Source organism: Hylobates moloch, unplaced genomic scaffold, assembly GCF_009828535.3.
Source record: "Hylobates moloch isolate HMO894 unplaced genomic scaffold, HMol_V3 SCAFFOLD_9, whole genome shotgun sequence".
Lineage (NCBI taxonomy): Eukaryota > Metazoa > Chordata > Mammalia > Primates > Hylobatidae > Hylobates > Hylobates moloch.
The window spans coordinates 108489524-108502354 of record NW_026652284.1 but is presented as its reverse complement, the minus strand read 5'-3'; the positions used below and the strand labels follow the sequence as shown (position 1 = coordinate 108502354).

The following is a 12831-nucleotide window of genomic DNA, read 5'->3' as shown; positions in this document are numbered from 1 at the left end:
TCAGGTTTTCTTTCATCTATAAATGAGTACTATACATGTCCTTCTATTTTACAACCTGCTTTTTGCATTTACCAGTACATCATAACCATCTTTTTAAGTAAATGAATTTCATTCCTGTGGTCATTCTTGATGGCTGCCTAGCATTTGTTCATATGGATGTGTTGAAATCTACACAGCCAAGTCCCTATCACATTTTGAGGATAAGAAAATGAAGTTCAGAGAATTCAGTGAGGTGCTCAGGGCCACATAGCAGGTGACTAAGAGCAGGAATTAGACTCCTGGTCTGCCAGGGGTCTGGCTCTCACTCTTACAAATGTGCCCCGCATTATGTTCCAAGGACCCCATCCTCCAGCTTCTCCTGGGAGCCCTGGCCAATGACATCCTTGCTGGATCCATCCTGGCACCTTCCCCTATTCGTTCTTCTATCAGAAGCAGTCACTCTGTCCAGATGAGCAAAAAAAAAAAAAAAAAAAAAAAACGGGAAATGCAAAGCTCATGCATTTTACTACCCCTGTGGCTCTACAGTGTGACTGGCAACTTTTCACTGCCAAAGTGTAGCAGAATTTAATCAGCAACTTTTTACTGACAAATTACAAGGCTTATTCTCGGACTTCCTCATAGTCATCCACCTGTCTGCTCAATAATAAGTTCACTTAAGTCCAAAAAAATTAGACAAAGCACAACCAGAGAATAGAGGAGACATGGCCAGTATGAAAATATCTGGGGGTTTTAGTCAAAGTGGTTCCAGAATGAGTCAGCAGGGAGACGTGGATGACAGGAAAACAGATTTCCACTTTAACAGCATTGAAACAACTCAAGTACCAAGAAGAGGGAAAGTCACCATCCCCTTGAATGTAGCACTGGGACAAGTTCCTTAGCCTCTCTGAGCCTCATTCTCATATAGAGAATGGGAATAATGATAAAAAGCATGCATGTAAATTGCTTCACAAAGTGCCTAGCCCATAGCAAGCACTCCAGAAACAAAACTAGTTTTATCACTTTCTCAACAATACTAAAGCAAACCCTATCATATGCCTTACTTTACAAATTATGAAACTCAGGTGATGAAGTTAAGTGGCAGAAAATAGACTAAAACCAAGTCTGCCCGATTTTGAAGTCCATTTTCATAACCACCAAGTTATTACTTCCTCCCTTAATAGAAAATTTAGAACAAGAAAATCCCTCATAATCTCGTGACCCTGAGATAAACACTTTTACTCTTTTAAACACTTTCAGATTTCTCTTCCATATATAAATGAATACTATTATTCAAAATTGGAGATCATGCATTACATTCTATTTTATAACCTGGTTTTTACATTTACTATTACATTGTAACCATCTTTTAGATCAATAAATGTTCATTCCCGTAGTCATTCTTGATGGCCATTAGTTCATACGGATAAGCTGTAATGTGTTCAGCCAGTTCTCTGTTGCTGGACATTTGTTCACAATGTAATCAACACTGCAGTGAAAATCCTTGTTGCGAAGTCTTTGTCTTAGCCATTATAGGTTAAGACAATGTAGATACATTGGAGTTTGTTCTAAACTAGCAATTGAGTGCATGATGAGAGTTTAAGACTCATTCCATGAGAAAAAAAAAAAAAAAACGTGGAAAAACTGGCATCCTCCTCTCTAGAAAAGTGAGAGTCCATAGGCTGAAGTGGTGGCATGACAGCTGCCCTCAGATGGCCAGGAAGGCGTTGGTGACACAGTGACTAGACTTTCTCCAAAGGCTCTGAGCAAGTAGGACAAGAAGACAGCAGGCTTCTGATGAAAAGCATTTTCTCACAGACTCAATTGTCAAAGGACAGATTAATGTGCCTCAAGGAGTGAAAAATGTCCCAGGATGCAAGAAGCTCAATTATATGCTGACCTCCTCACTGTGCAGGGGGATGTTAAAGAACAAAGCAATCAGTCTTAATTCTTAGGACTGCCTGAATTTTAAGCATCTAAGCTCTATCTCTAACTTACTGACTTGCAATGAAAGTTGGGAACCTACTAAACACCGAGCACTCTACAACATTGTTTCGCTTCATTCACAGACACTTAATAAAGAATGAGGCACAAGAAGGAAACCTAACTTATTTCAATGAACACAGCTAGTAAGTCTTGGGAAGTTAAACCTCTATATTTCTGGTGCCAAAGCCCATGCAGTTTGGTTCAGTGATTAAAAGCATGGATTTTAGAGGAGAACTGACTCAGGTCAACAGTTATCCTTCACTTGCTGGCTGGGCGACCTTAAGCAAGTGATTCAGACTCTCTGAACCAGTGTCTCATTGGTGGCTGCAGGATAATAACACTCACTTCTGAGTATGGCTATGAACGTTGAAGGAGCTGACTTATGTAAAATGCTCATTACCGTGCCTAGCACAAATGAAGCACTCAATAAATGTTAGGCAACATTAGCTAGTTGGCAGGTGTTGAGAGGTTTAGGAGAAGAAAATTAAGGGTTGCACAGTGAGATACCATCTCACACCAGTTAGAATGGCCATCATTAAAAAATCAGGAAACAACAGGTGCTGGAGAGGATGTGGAGAAATAGGAACACTTTTACACTGTTGGTGGGACTGTAAACTAGTTCAACCATTGTGGAAGTCAGTGTGGCGATTCCTCAGGGATCTCGAACTAGAAATACCATTTGACCCAGCCATCCCATTACTGGGTATATACCCAAAGGACTATAAATCATGCTGCTATAAAGACACATGCACACGTATGTTTATTGCGGCACTATTCACAGTAGCAAAGAGTTGGAACCAACCCAAATGTCCAACAATGATAGACTGGATTAAGAAAATGTGGCACATATACACCATGGAATACTATGCAGCCATAAAAAATGATGAGTTCATGTCCTTTGTAGGGACATGGATGAAACTGGAAAACATCATTCTCAGTAAACTATCGCAAGGACAAAAAACCAAACACCGCATGTTCTCACTCATAGGTGGGAATTGAACAATGAGAACTCATGGACACAGGAAGGGGAACATCACACTCCGGGGACTGTTGTGGGGTGGGGGGAGGGGGGAGGGACAGCATTAGGAGATACATCTAATGCTAAATGACGAGTTAATGGGTGCAGGAAATCAACATGGCACATGGATACATATGTAACAAACCTGCACATTGTGCACATGTACCCTAAAACCCTGAAGTATAATAAAAAAAAAAAAAGTAAAAAAAAAAAAAAAAAAAAAAGCTACCTGAGGTCTTCCCAGAAGCTGAGCAGATGCTGGCACTATGCTTGTGCAGCCTGCAAAACCCTGAGCCAATTAAACCTCTTTATAAATTTAAAAAAAAAAAAAAAAAAAAGAAAGAAAATTAAGGGTTGCATACTTGGTTCCATAATGTGTTCCTCCTTCTCTAAAACGAGCTCATCTGTGTTTATCCATGAAGTTTTTAAGTGCCCTGGCTTCCAGAGCAAAAATCGTAAACATTGACTTGCCCATGCCATTCATTTGTTCATGGCTGGGCACTGGGCTAGGTGCCATGACTATAAAATGAATGGGCAAGACAATTATAGTGTCTGCCCTCATGGAGCTTCCAGCTTCCTGGAGAAGACATGTCTTAACACATGACAATGATCAAGGATGAGAAGGATACTATAGGCTAAAAGAGGGATGCTGTGGAAACAATTTGCAGGGCTCCTCACTTTGTCAAGGGGAGTTCAAGTAGGCTTCATAAGTGGGTGATATCTAAGCCGGGCCCTACAGGAAGAAGAGGTAGAACAGAGAACAAGGTGCTGGGTGAACAGAATTACTTAAGGATCAAGCACATGGGGGTGAGAAGTCATGGAGCAAGTCTGTAAAGCTCATCAGGAGCCCCTTTTACAGCAAGTGCACTTTACTTTGAGGAGAATGTGGACTCATGGTGTGGAGGCTTAATCAAAGAAGTAATATGAAGAGACAAGCATTTAGAGAGCTCATATGGGTGTAAGAATGGATGAAGGGAGCAAGCCTGGAGGCAGAGGCTTCTGGAAAATAGTAGTGACTTCAAAAAGAGAGTGGCAATGGGACCCAGAAAGTGGTCAGATTGGGGAAACCATTAGGAGCAGTGTCAGCCAAGCGCATTCATTCTGGATGTAAACCTAGAGCATCTGCATGAACAGGGTTTTCTGTCTGGGTTTGGTGTGGGGCTTAACATGGTAGCTTGCACTAGGATTTTTAAAAGCCAAACAAAGAAATATTTTGGTGTCAGACTTTTTCAATTCTTCTTCTTTGGTTCCACGTGTTTAAATAACAGGAATTAAGAAGATTCCTTGGTGAGCAAAGCAGAATGATTTCTAGGCTCTGGCCCCAAAAGTGTGCTTCTACAGATCTCCAGCCTCGAGCCAGCTCAGGGGATGTAGAGGATCCGGGAGCTGGAAGAATCAGGAAAACCAGTTCTTAATAATAATAGGTCGCCTCTGTATAATAACAGCTTCTGGCTTACAGAGTACTTTCACAGGCATTATCTCATTTGATTCTCACAGTAAATGGAACTGTGGGGAGGTAGGTGGGGAGAAATAGGGCAATTAGCATTAGCCCTACCCTTCCAAATATGAACACTTGTGGCTCAGAGAGAATAAGTGATTTGCCCAAGATTATAAAACTGCTGAGTAGTGGGGCTTGGAATGAGAGTTTTATGACTCTCCGTTCAGTGCCTCAGCGCCCTGTGTTATAGCTATTTTGGTGGAGGGAGAGTGGTTCATCAGGCCTGCTGAGAAAGATAGCATATATTTACTCATTAACACCTAAGAACAGCAAAGCCAAGGCTAGAAGAAGACCTCTGAGCAGATGAGGTACAAAACAGACAGTTTTGAATGGAGTGAGCAGAGGATACTCATAAAAAGAGTGCAGACAGTGCATGCCCAGTCTGGGGCAGGCTGGATGTACTAGAGGCAGGAAACCACTAGCACTTGTCTGAACCCAAGGAAATTACATTAGGTGAGGAATGGAGTGAGGAAGGAAGAGTAGGCACTCCACACAAGAATCTGGGGGCCTCTGGTCGGCGAGTCCTACAGCCGAGTCTGAAGGCCCATCCAAAAGTCAGGAAGCAAAAACAAATTCCACAGCTTCACCAACTCTGAGCAGGAGCATTCAGGTAAAGAGACCTTACTCTGGTGCCTGTTCATGTCACCAAAGAGTTGATAAGAAAAAATACCTGAGACTGTGTGTCTGGACAATTCAGTAAAATCCTCAAAGCAGAAACCTGGCCCATGTGGTCCTGCTAGCACCAGGGTCTGGCAGCTGCCCAGGAGGTTGTGAAAGGGTTTAGTTTCAAGAGCAGTTGAGCTATGCCCTCCAGCCCTGGAGAACCACAGAAAGTAATTTTGCAGGAATGATCCACAATGGCCAATGAGGAAGAAGGAAGGAGAAAACTGTTCCCAGAATCCGCTGGAGACCTCTATCAAAATGGTCCTGCCATCTACATCTTGAAGGGTAAGAATGAGGGCACACAGACCCAAACCAAAGGCACTCTTGGTCCTTACTGCACATCACTGTACCCTAAATTTTCTGCAAAGTCCTTTATGTTTAACACCATTCCATTCTCACAGCAACCCTACATTATGTTGAGGAAACTGAGACCCATAGTAGATGTGGTCTCTGCTCAGGGTCCCACAGCAAGTGAACTACAGAGCTGGGATTTCCCAGGAGGTCTGGTAGCTCAGAGCCCATATTCTTTCCACTCCTCACAAAGCCTTGTGAGTTTATGTGCTTGAAATAACATTGGAGGGAGAGAAGAGGAAGGGAGCATGGAGTACAGTGGAAATTGTGTCTTAAGCCACCACCCTGACTCACTCCCTTAATTAAGCAGGGAATGGCAGCTGAGGTATCTGCCTTTAAAGGATGGGGGGTGGAGTTCTAGAATACCAGTGCTTATGAAGGGGAATCCAGGCTGCCAGTGACTGAGGCATGATTCAGCATGGTGACTTCCAGATCAAAGAGGAAGCCTAAACCAACAGCAGCCCCAGATACAAGAACAGTGCCCATGCTCTCTGACATTTCTGAGACCCACTGTGGCTCCCTGCTTCCTTCTCCAGCCTCGTTTCAAACTAAGATGCAAACGGCTGTAGTTTTGTTCTAGGATGCCCATATCAGGAGCCTCACGTGGCCTTTGGCCTTTGCTCCTGAATTGGTCCCCATTGGGAATGTTCTTGCTCTTCTCTCTGCCTCCCTGACTCTGAGTCATATTTCAAAGATGACCCCCTCAATTCCCTTTTGTTCGACCAGATTTGTTTACTCTAGTCTGTTTACTCATGGATTCATCCTATCATTCATTTAGCCAATATTTGCTAAGCACCTTCTATTCTTGGGTTCTGTGGAGATATTGGGATGCAGTGTTTAAAAGAAAATTCAACTCAATCCAGTAAGTGTTTAAAATGCTCACCTGGTGTGTCCATCCTGGTTCTAGTCCCCATGAAGAAGGCAGCAGAGCATCATCCAGAGGAGACCTGACCTGCACCTACTCATCTCCTGTCCTCATTGCCACATAGGAATAAGAAATACATGGCAATAGAGGGTAATAAAAGTAACAACAAGAGCTTGGAGGATGCTTCCCTGTTATAGAAATGTTTAACTTCTCTGGTCTATCAAGGGGTGGGAAGGCTTCCAAAAGCAGGTTGCAATCTAGGTGTGTTTGAAATGATGAGTGAGATGAATGAACAGCTGGAATCAAGAAACCTGGGATCTGGTGCATACTCCACCTCTGTCTGTGCTGACTTGGAGCAAATCATCTCATCTCTTTGGATCTCATGAGGGGGCTGGAGTGGCACAACGACCAAGGTCTCTCTTGCCTGAGCGCTGATCTTCATATTGAGTGACTTCATATTAACTTCATATTGCTCATCTTGCATCTCCAGGCTTCCATTTCCTTGTCTCTAAAATGAAGATGCTAATAACCAAACCTTGAGACTCTAGAAGATTCAACAGGAGAATGTACGGAAATACAAACATGATGAGCCCTGGGAAGGGATGAGTAGGTCCAGGTCAGGTATCCCCTGGACGATGCTCCTCTGCCTTCGTCATGGAGACTGGAACAAGGGTGGACACACCAGATGAGCATCATCAACATGTACTAGATTGAGTTGAGCTTTCTTTTTCATACACACAACACACACTCAGAGACATACAGTTATTATCAACTCATCTCAGAATACTCTCCTCCTTCATTTCCATCAAAGCACTGAACTCCTCTGTCTAAACCCTGCTCCACCAGCAGCCCCAGCAGCATTGCTCCCAGGCCCTTCACTTGCTCTCCTTTGTGAGTTCTTACGTTGCACACATGCTGAGCACAAGGCTTTGGGGGAAGGCAGAGTTGAGAATTAAATTCTTCCTAACTGTATGATTTAAACTCACTGGGCCTCAGTTTTCTCACCCATAAGGTAGTAGAAATAATATACCTACATTATGGGATTCTTTTGAGAATTAAGTAAGACAATCCATGAAAAGTGTGTGGCAGAGCACCTGCACATGGTAAGTGCCTGATACACGTTAGTTGCTGCTATTCCTACTCTGTCAATCACTCGCAGTGTGAGTTTGACCAAGTGACTTCACCTCTCCATGCTTCTCTCTTTTAGGATTACTATGAGGATTGGGTAAATTAAAGTGCATAAAACAGTTCCTGGCATACATAAACACTACAGTGTGAGCTATCATTGTCATTATTTTTATTACTTTTTGCACACAACTTACTTTTATTAATAACTCCTATTATTTCAAGAAGACTTTTTTAGCTCATTGATTTTAAAACAAAGGCTGCAAATTCTTAAACTGTCTTCCCATGGAGAAGCACAGTCTATATTCCCTCTCCTCGAATCTGGGCAGGTTTAGGGTAGCTTTGACTAATAGAGTAGAATATAAATGACACTGTGTGACTTTTAAAGCTGGGTGATAAAAGGTCATGTTCTTCTGCCTTGTTTGCTGGAACACTTCATTTTGGAGCTCTAAACAGCCATGTGGGAAATATGACCATCTTGATGCCAGCATGCTTGAAGCAAGCTCCAGCTACATCTAAGGGCCATCTGTAGGCACCTGGTAGTCAGTTCCAATTGATTTCCGGCTTCCAGTTAACCTAGTAGAGAAATTCCACCCCTCAGTTATTTGAACAATCCCCAGCTATTCAAGTCTTCCTAGCCAAAGCCCCAGATAGCATGCAGCACAGACAAGCTATTCTTGCTGTGCTTTGTCCAAATCCATGGAATCCTGAAGAATCTGTGAGCATAATATATGGGTGTTGTTTTATACCACTAAGGTTGGGGTGGTTTATTTTATAGCAATGTATAGCAGGAATTAACTCGTTTGATAAGCCTGTGATCTATCAGATTTCACCAAGATTTACAGAAACCAGTTTGATATCTGCCTATGTTCCAGCTTCCTCAAAGACTTTCTCAGTATCTCTCTTATACTCTCTAGGAGTCTCAGTCACCCCCCTCACTATTTCATCTCTTAATGTTTTATGGGCATCCCAATGGGCTCCATGCCTGTTTGCAAAATCTTCATCTTTATTCAATGAGTTCTCAGGTCAGATCATGTTTTCTATTTTATAGATACTAAAGCAGAGGCTAAGAAAAATTAACTGACTTGTCCAATGTCATCCAGGTGTTTTGTAGGATGCCTGACTCCCCCTCCAGTGCTTTTTCTACTACAATCTGTCACAATCACAGGGATAAAAATTGTCAAACCTCTATATTCTGCGTCTGAAGTGGGGGAAAAAATCATCCTGGAGCCAGAGGGATTACCAACTCCTTGAAAAACTCTAAGCTTCATTTCTTTATAAGCCCTACAGAACTGTCACCCAGCCTGCCTCTGCAGAAACAAGCTCTTAGTGGCTTAATCAGAATGACAGCCAAGCATTTGCTTCAGAATAAAATGCTGCAATTACTCTTAGGTAATAGGTGCATGGGTGCTTATGTGTGTGTATAAAGCACTTTAGGTAATATTGCCAGTCACCACAGCATCTAGAAATCCTGAGTCCTGCCCAGCCATCCACTGCCCCCTCATTCTTTCCCATTCCCCAGGGCCAAAACACAATGAAGATTTGTAATTGTGTACTAGTGAAACAGCACTCCAAACACACACACACACACATGCACACACACACAATTTTTTCAAAGCCCTGATTTGTAACACTGCTGGTTTCTAGGACATAAACACTTTCACCATGTTCATTTCATGCTAGCAACATGAGGAGTTGGGAAGATGTGAGCATAACAGGCTCTTATGAACCAGTGAGTCAGTTTCAGTGCACCAATGAGCCTCACTTCTCACTCTGTTGAAACATAACCACAGAGTCAAGCTGCCACACTGGTTTTGTCTCTTTACTAGTTTGCCTTCTGCAAATTGTCCCCAAAGACCAGTGCTCAGGGAAAAATTTATTTTCAGAACATTTAAGGAGCCATTTTCTGCTAGAACACAACTCATACAAGATTAGAACATTTGTCTGGTGTAGTTATTGCTTGCTCATTTGTGCACTATTTTTATGAACTTAAAGCCATTGATAATTCAAAAAATAACTCTTGCATTAGCAGAATTCAATACTCTGCATTTTGGCTTTGAAGCCTAGCATCTACTCAGCCTTTGAGCCCCTAAGACATACAGTTCTACCCGAGATCCTAATGTAAAGAAATGTAGAATGATAAAATCCTTAGAAAAGTACCTACACTAATTCAGTATATACTGTGTGCCAGACATTGTTCTAGACACTCACAGCAATACAACCATGATTAAAATAAAGTCTCTTGCAGAATGAAATTTGATTCAAGTGGAGGAGATAGGTGATAAACAAGTCAACAGGGAAATGAGCAAGATGAAGTCATATATTGTCAAATGTTGAAAAAAATATAAAAGGGTGAGGTGAGAAAGTGTGGTATGACTTTAGATTAGGTAGTCAAGGACAGCCTCTCTGAAAAGGCAACATCCGAGCTGAGACTTGAATGGCAAGGAGGAGCCAGCCATGCCAAGAGCAAGGGGATGAAAGAGCTTGGTATGTTAGATGAAGGGAAAGGAAACCTCCATGGCTGGAGAGGTCAGAAAGTCAGAGAGTGCTCAGCTTTATGAGAAATAGTAAGATGTTATGATGTCATTCCAAATATGATATGTTGACAGTTGGAGGGTTTAACTCAAGAAGTATATAATGTGTACTTATGAAGAAAGTCTGGCTGCTGTAGAGAAAAGAATGAGTACAGGTGTGAGATGATGGAGAATGAATTGATTGAGATAGAGTGAGAGTGATACATATGGGAAGAAGAGAGTGGAATAGAGTATATTTTGGAGGTAAGGATAGGAGGACCTGATACTGCCTGGGCATGGTGTGGTGACCACTCTTGTTCACTCTCTTGCTCCAGGTGCAATGGGAACATTCCACAAATGTCTTTAACACACAGTGAGTGAGCACCTAATGCATGAATGCATCAAGCTAGGACTAGGAACTCTGCAGTTAAAGTGGCAGGGCCACTAGCTTACTGGGGAGACAGGCACATAAACAAATGACTTTAATATAAGGTGGTGAGTATCACAACAAGGCTATGTCTAAATCACCATGGGATACGGCAATGGACTGTATCTGTAGGAGTACCAAGAAGGATATCAAAAAGGCAGTAGCATTTCAGCTGGATGTGGAGTGACAAGCATAGGTTTTTTGTGAGGATAAAGAGCCAGACAATGCAGGGAACTACTTCCAGTGACAATAGTACTGGTGACAAGATGCTAGGCCCAGAAGAATAACACAAGTTGGAGGAAGCTGATGGGAAGATGAAGAAGAAAATCCATTGCACTGGTCTTTGAGAAGACAACCTGAAAATACAGTGAGCTGAGTAACTTTGATTGAGGAAATGGCTAGGACCATTCTAGACCTCCTGGGACCTCAGCTGTGTAGTAGTCACCATTGAAAGACACTTTAATTCATTTCTTCCTTTTGGTATTAATAACTGTCTTCTCTGCTCCTCACCACGAATCAGCCACCAACATACCATATGTGAACACCATCTCTGGGTCCTACTCCGAGTGTCCCCTGGGGCATCTTAGGCCTTGCTGGTGTATGTGGCCAGTGATATTGCCATAATAATTACAACTACTTATTGAATGCCTGCTCTGTGATCAGGCTTTGTGACATTCTCCCACTGATCCTCACAAACCTCTACGAGACAGGAATTATAATTCCCAATTTACTGACAGTAATTGCTGTCATGAAGTGAATGCTCAGCATGTGCCAGGCACTATAACAAGTATCTTCTGAGTATAAACATATTTCATTCATGCAACAGTATGATGAATAGGCATTTTGTTAATTCCATTTTACAAATAAGAATACCAAGATACAGACTGGGCGTGGTGGCTCACGCCTGTAATCCCAACACTTTGGGAGGCCAAGGCTGGGGGCAGATCACCTGAGGTCAGGAGTTCAAGACCAGCCTGGCCAACATGGTGAAACCCCGTCTCTACTAAAAAATACAAAAATTAGCTGGGTGTGGTGGCAGGTGCCTGTAATCCCAGCTACTCGGGAGGCTGAGACAGGGAGAACTGCTTGAACCCTGGGAGACAGAGGTTGCAGTGAGCCAAGATTGCGCTACTACACTCCAGCCTGGGCGACAGAGCGAGACTCCATCTCAAAAAAAATAATAATAATAACAGCAAGATACAGAGAGGGGTCAAGTAACCTCCTGAGTTTAGCAATTGGGGATCTAGAATTCAAACCCAGGTCTACCTTACTCCAAAGTTCATCTATAACATGTTAGTTTGACATGCTAGATGGACAAGACCCAAAAGTGACCTAAAGTCAGAGTTTGGGATAACTATATAACTGCTTTGCCTCTGTCATATACTGAAGCACAGGGCTGATTTGGGGACTGCTGTCTCTCTGGACTCTGGTTTTGTTACTTTGCCCTGATGAGGCTTCATTGCCATGTCACTAAACGGCCTCACTCTTCCTTTGTGGCAAGCTTCTAATTCCGGATGGCTGTAAAATGTGGGAGGCAGGTGTGCCCCACATTCCTACTTCTGCAGCTCAGCTGGACACAGGGTTATACTCCACTTGCTCCTTTCCTCACACCTCTGAGTTCAGAAATGCCACATGCCAATGTCAAATACACATGACAGTGATGGTTTTCCCCCCCATCAAATGCTGAGTAAGAGTCACTGCAACAAATAGCTTAGAAAAAAGTAAATTTTTCAAACTAACATTAGAGAAATCCATAATCTGACAGACTCTGTGAACAGGTTACTGAAATCTGTTTCCTCTTGCTCCTGGGCACAGAGATTGACTACATTTCCCCTTCTTCCTTGTAGTTAGGTGTGGTCACGTGGCTGGGCCCTGCCCAGTGGGAAAGAAGCAGATGAGATAGCCACCACTTCCTGACCTAGCCCTTGTAAACCTCCCTTGGGTGACCTCCTTCATGTTCTATTCCTTCTAGGTCACTGGGATAGTTACCAGGGTGGTCTCGAGAGCCACTTTTGGGAGGTAGATAGCATAAGCACCATCAGTTAGGGTCTCTGACTGACTGCACTGAGCAGATTGCTCAGCTCTTAGTCCACAGAACCACCCACCCTAACACCTACTCAAACCCTTATACTTCTAAAACTAGATTGTAATTACTTGTCCATGAATTTTTATAGCCATTGGAATATGAGCTCACTGAATACAGTCATTATTCATGTTTAGATCTTCATAGCCTAATACAACATCTGGGGAAAAAAAGTGGTACCCAATACAGCTTTACTTAATCATTAGTGTTAGCTGCCTTTGTTAAATTCATGAGCTGCTTCTTGTTTCTTTGTTTATTTGTTCGTTTTCATAAACCAGATTGGGCAAGAATTACCATACCCACAGGTGGATGTTTGCATTTCATCC

General features: G+C 42.6%; 1 long non-coding RNA gene across 2 annotated transcripts in view; it reads right to left on the bottom strand.

Annotated features, from left to right (window-relative positions):
• Positions 1-12831, bottom strand: part of LOC116813589 (uncharacterized) — a 391404-nt gene that overhangs the window by 16167 nt on the left and 362406 nt on the right. The gene's annotated exons all lie outside the window — the stretch shown is intronic.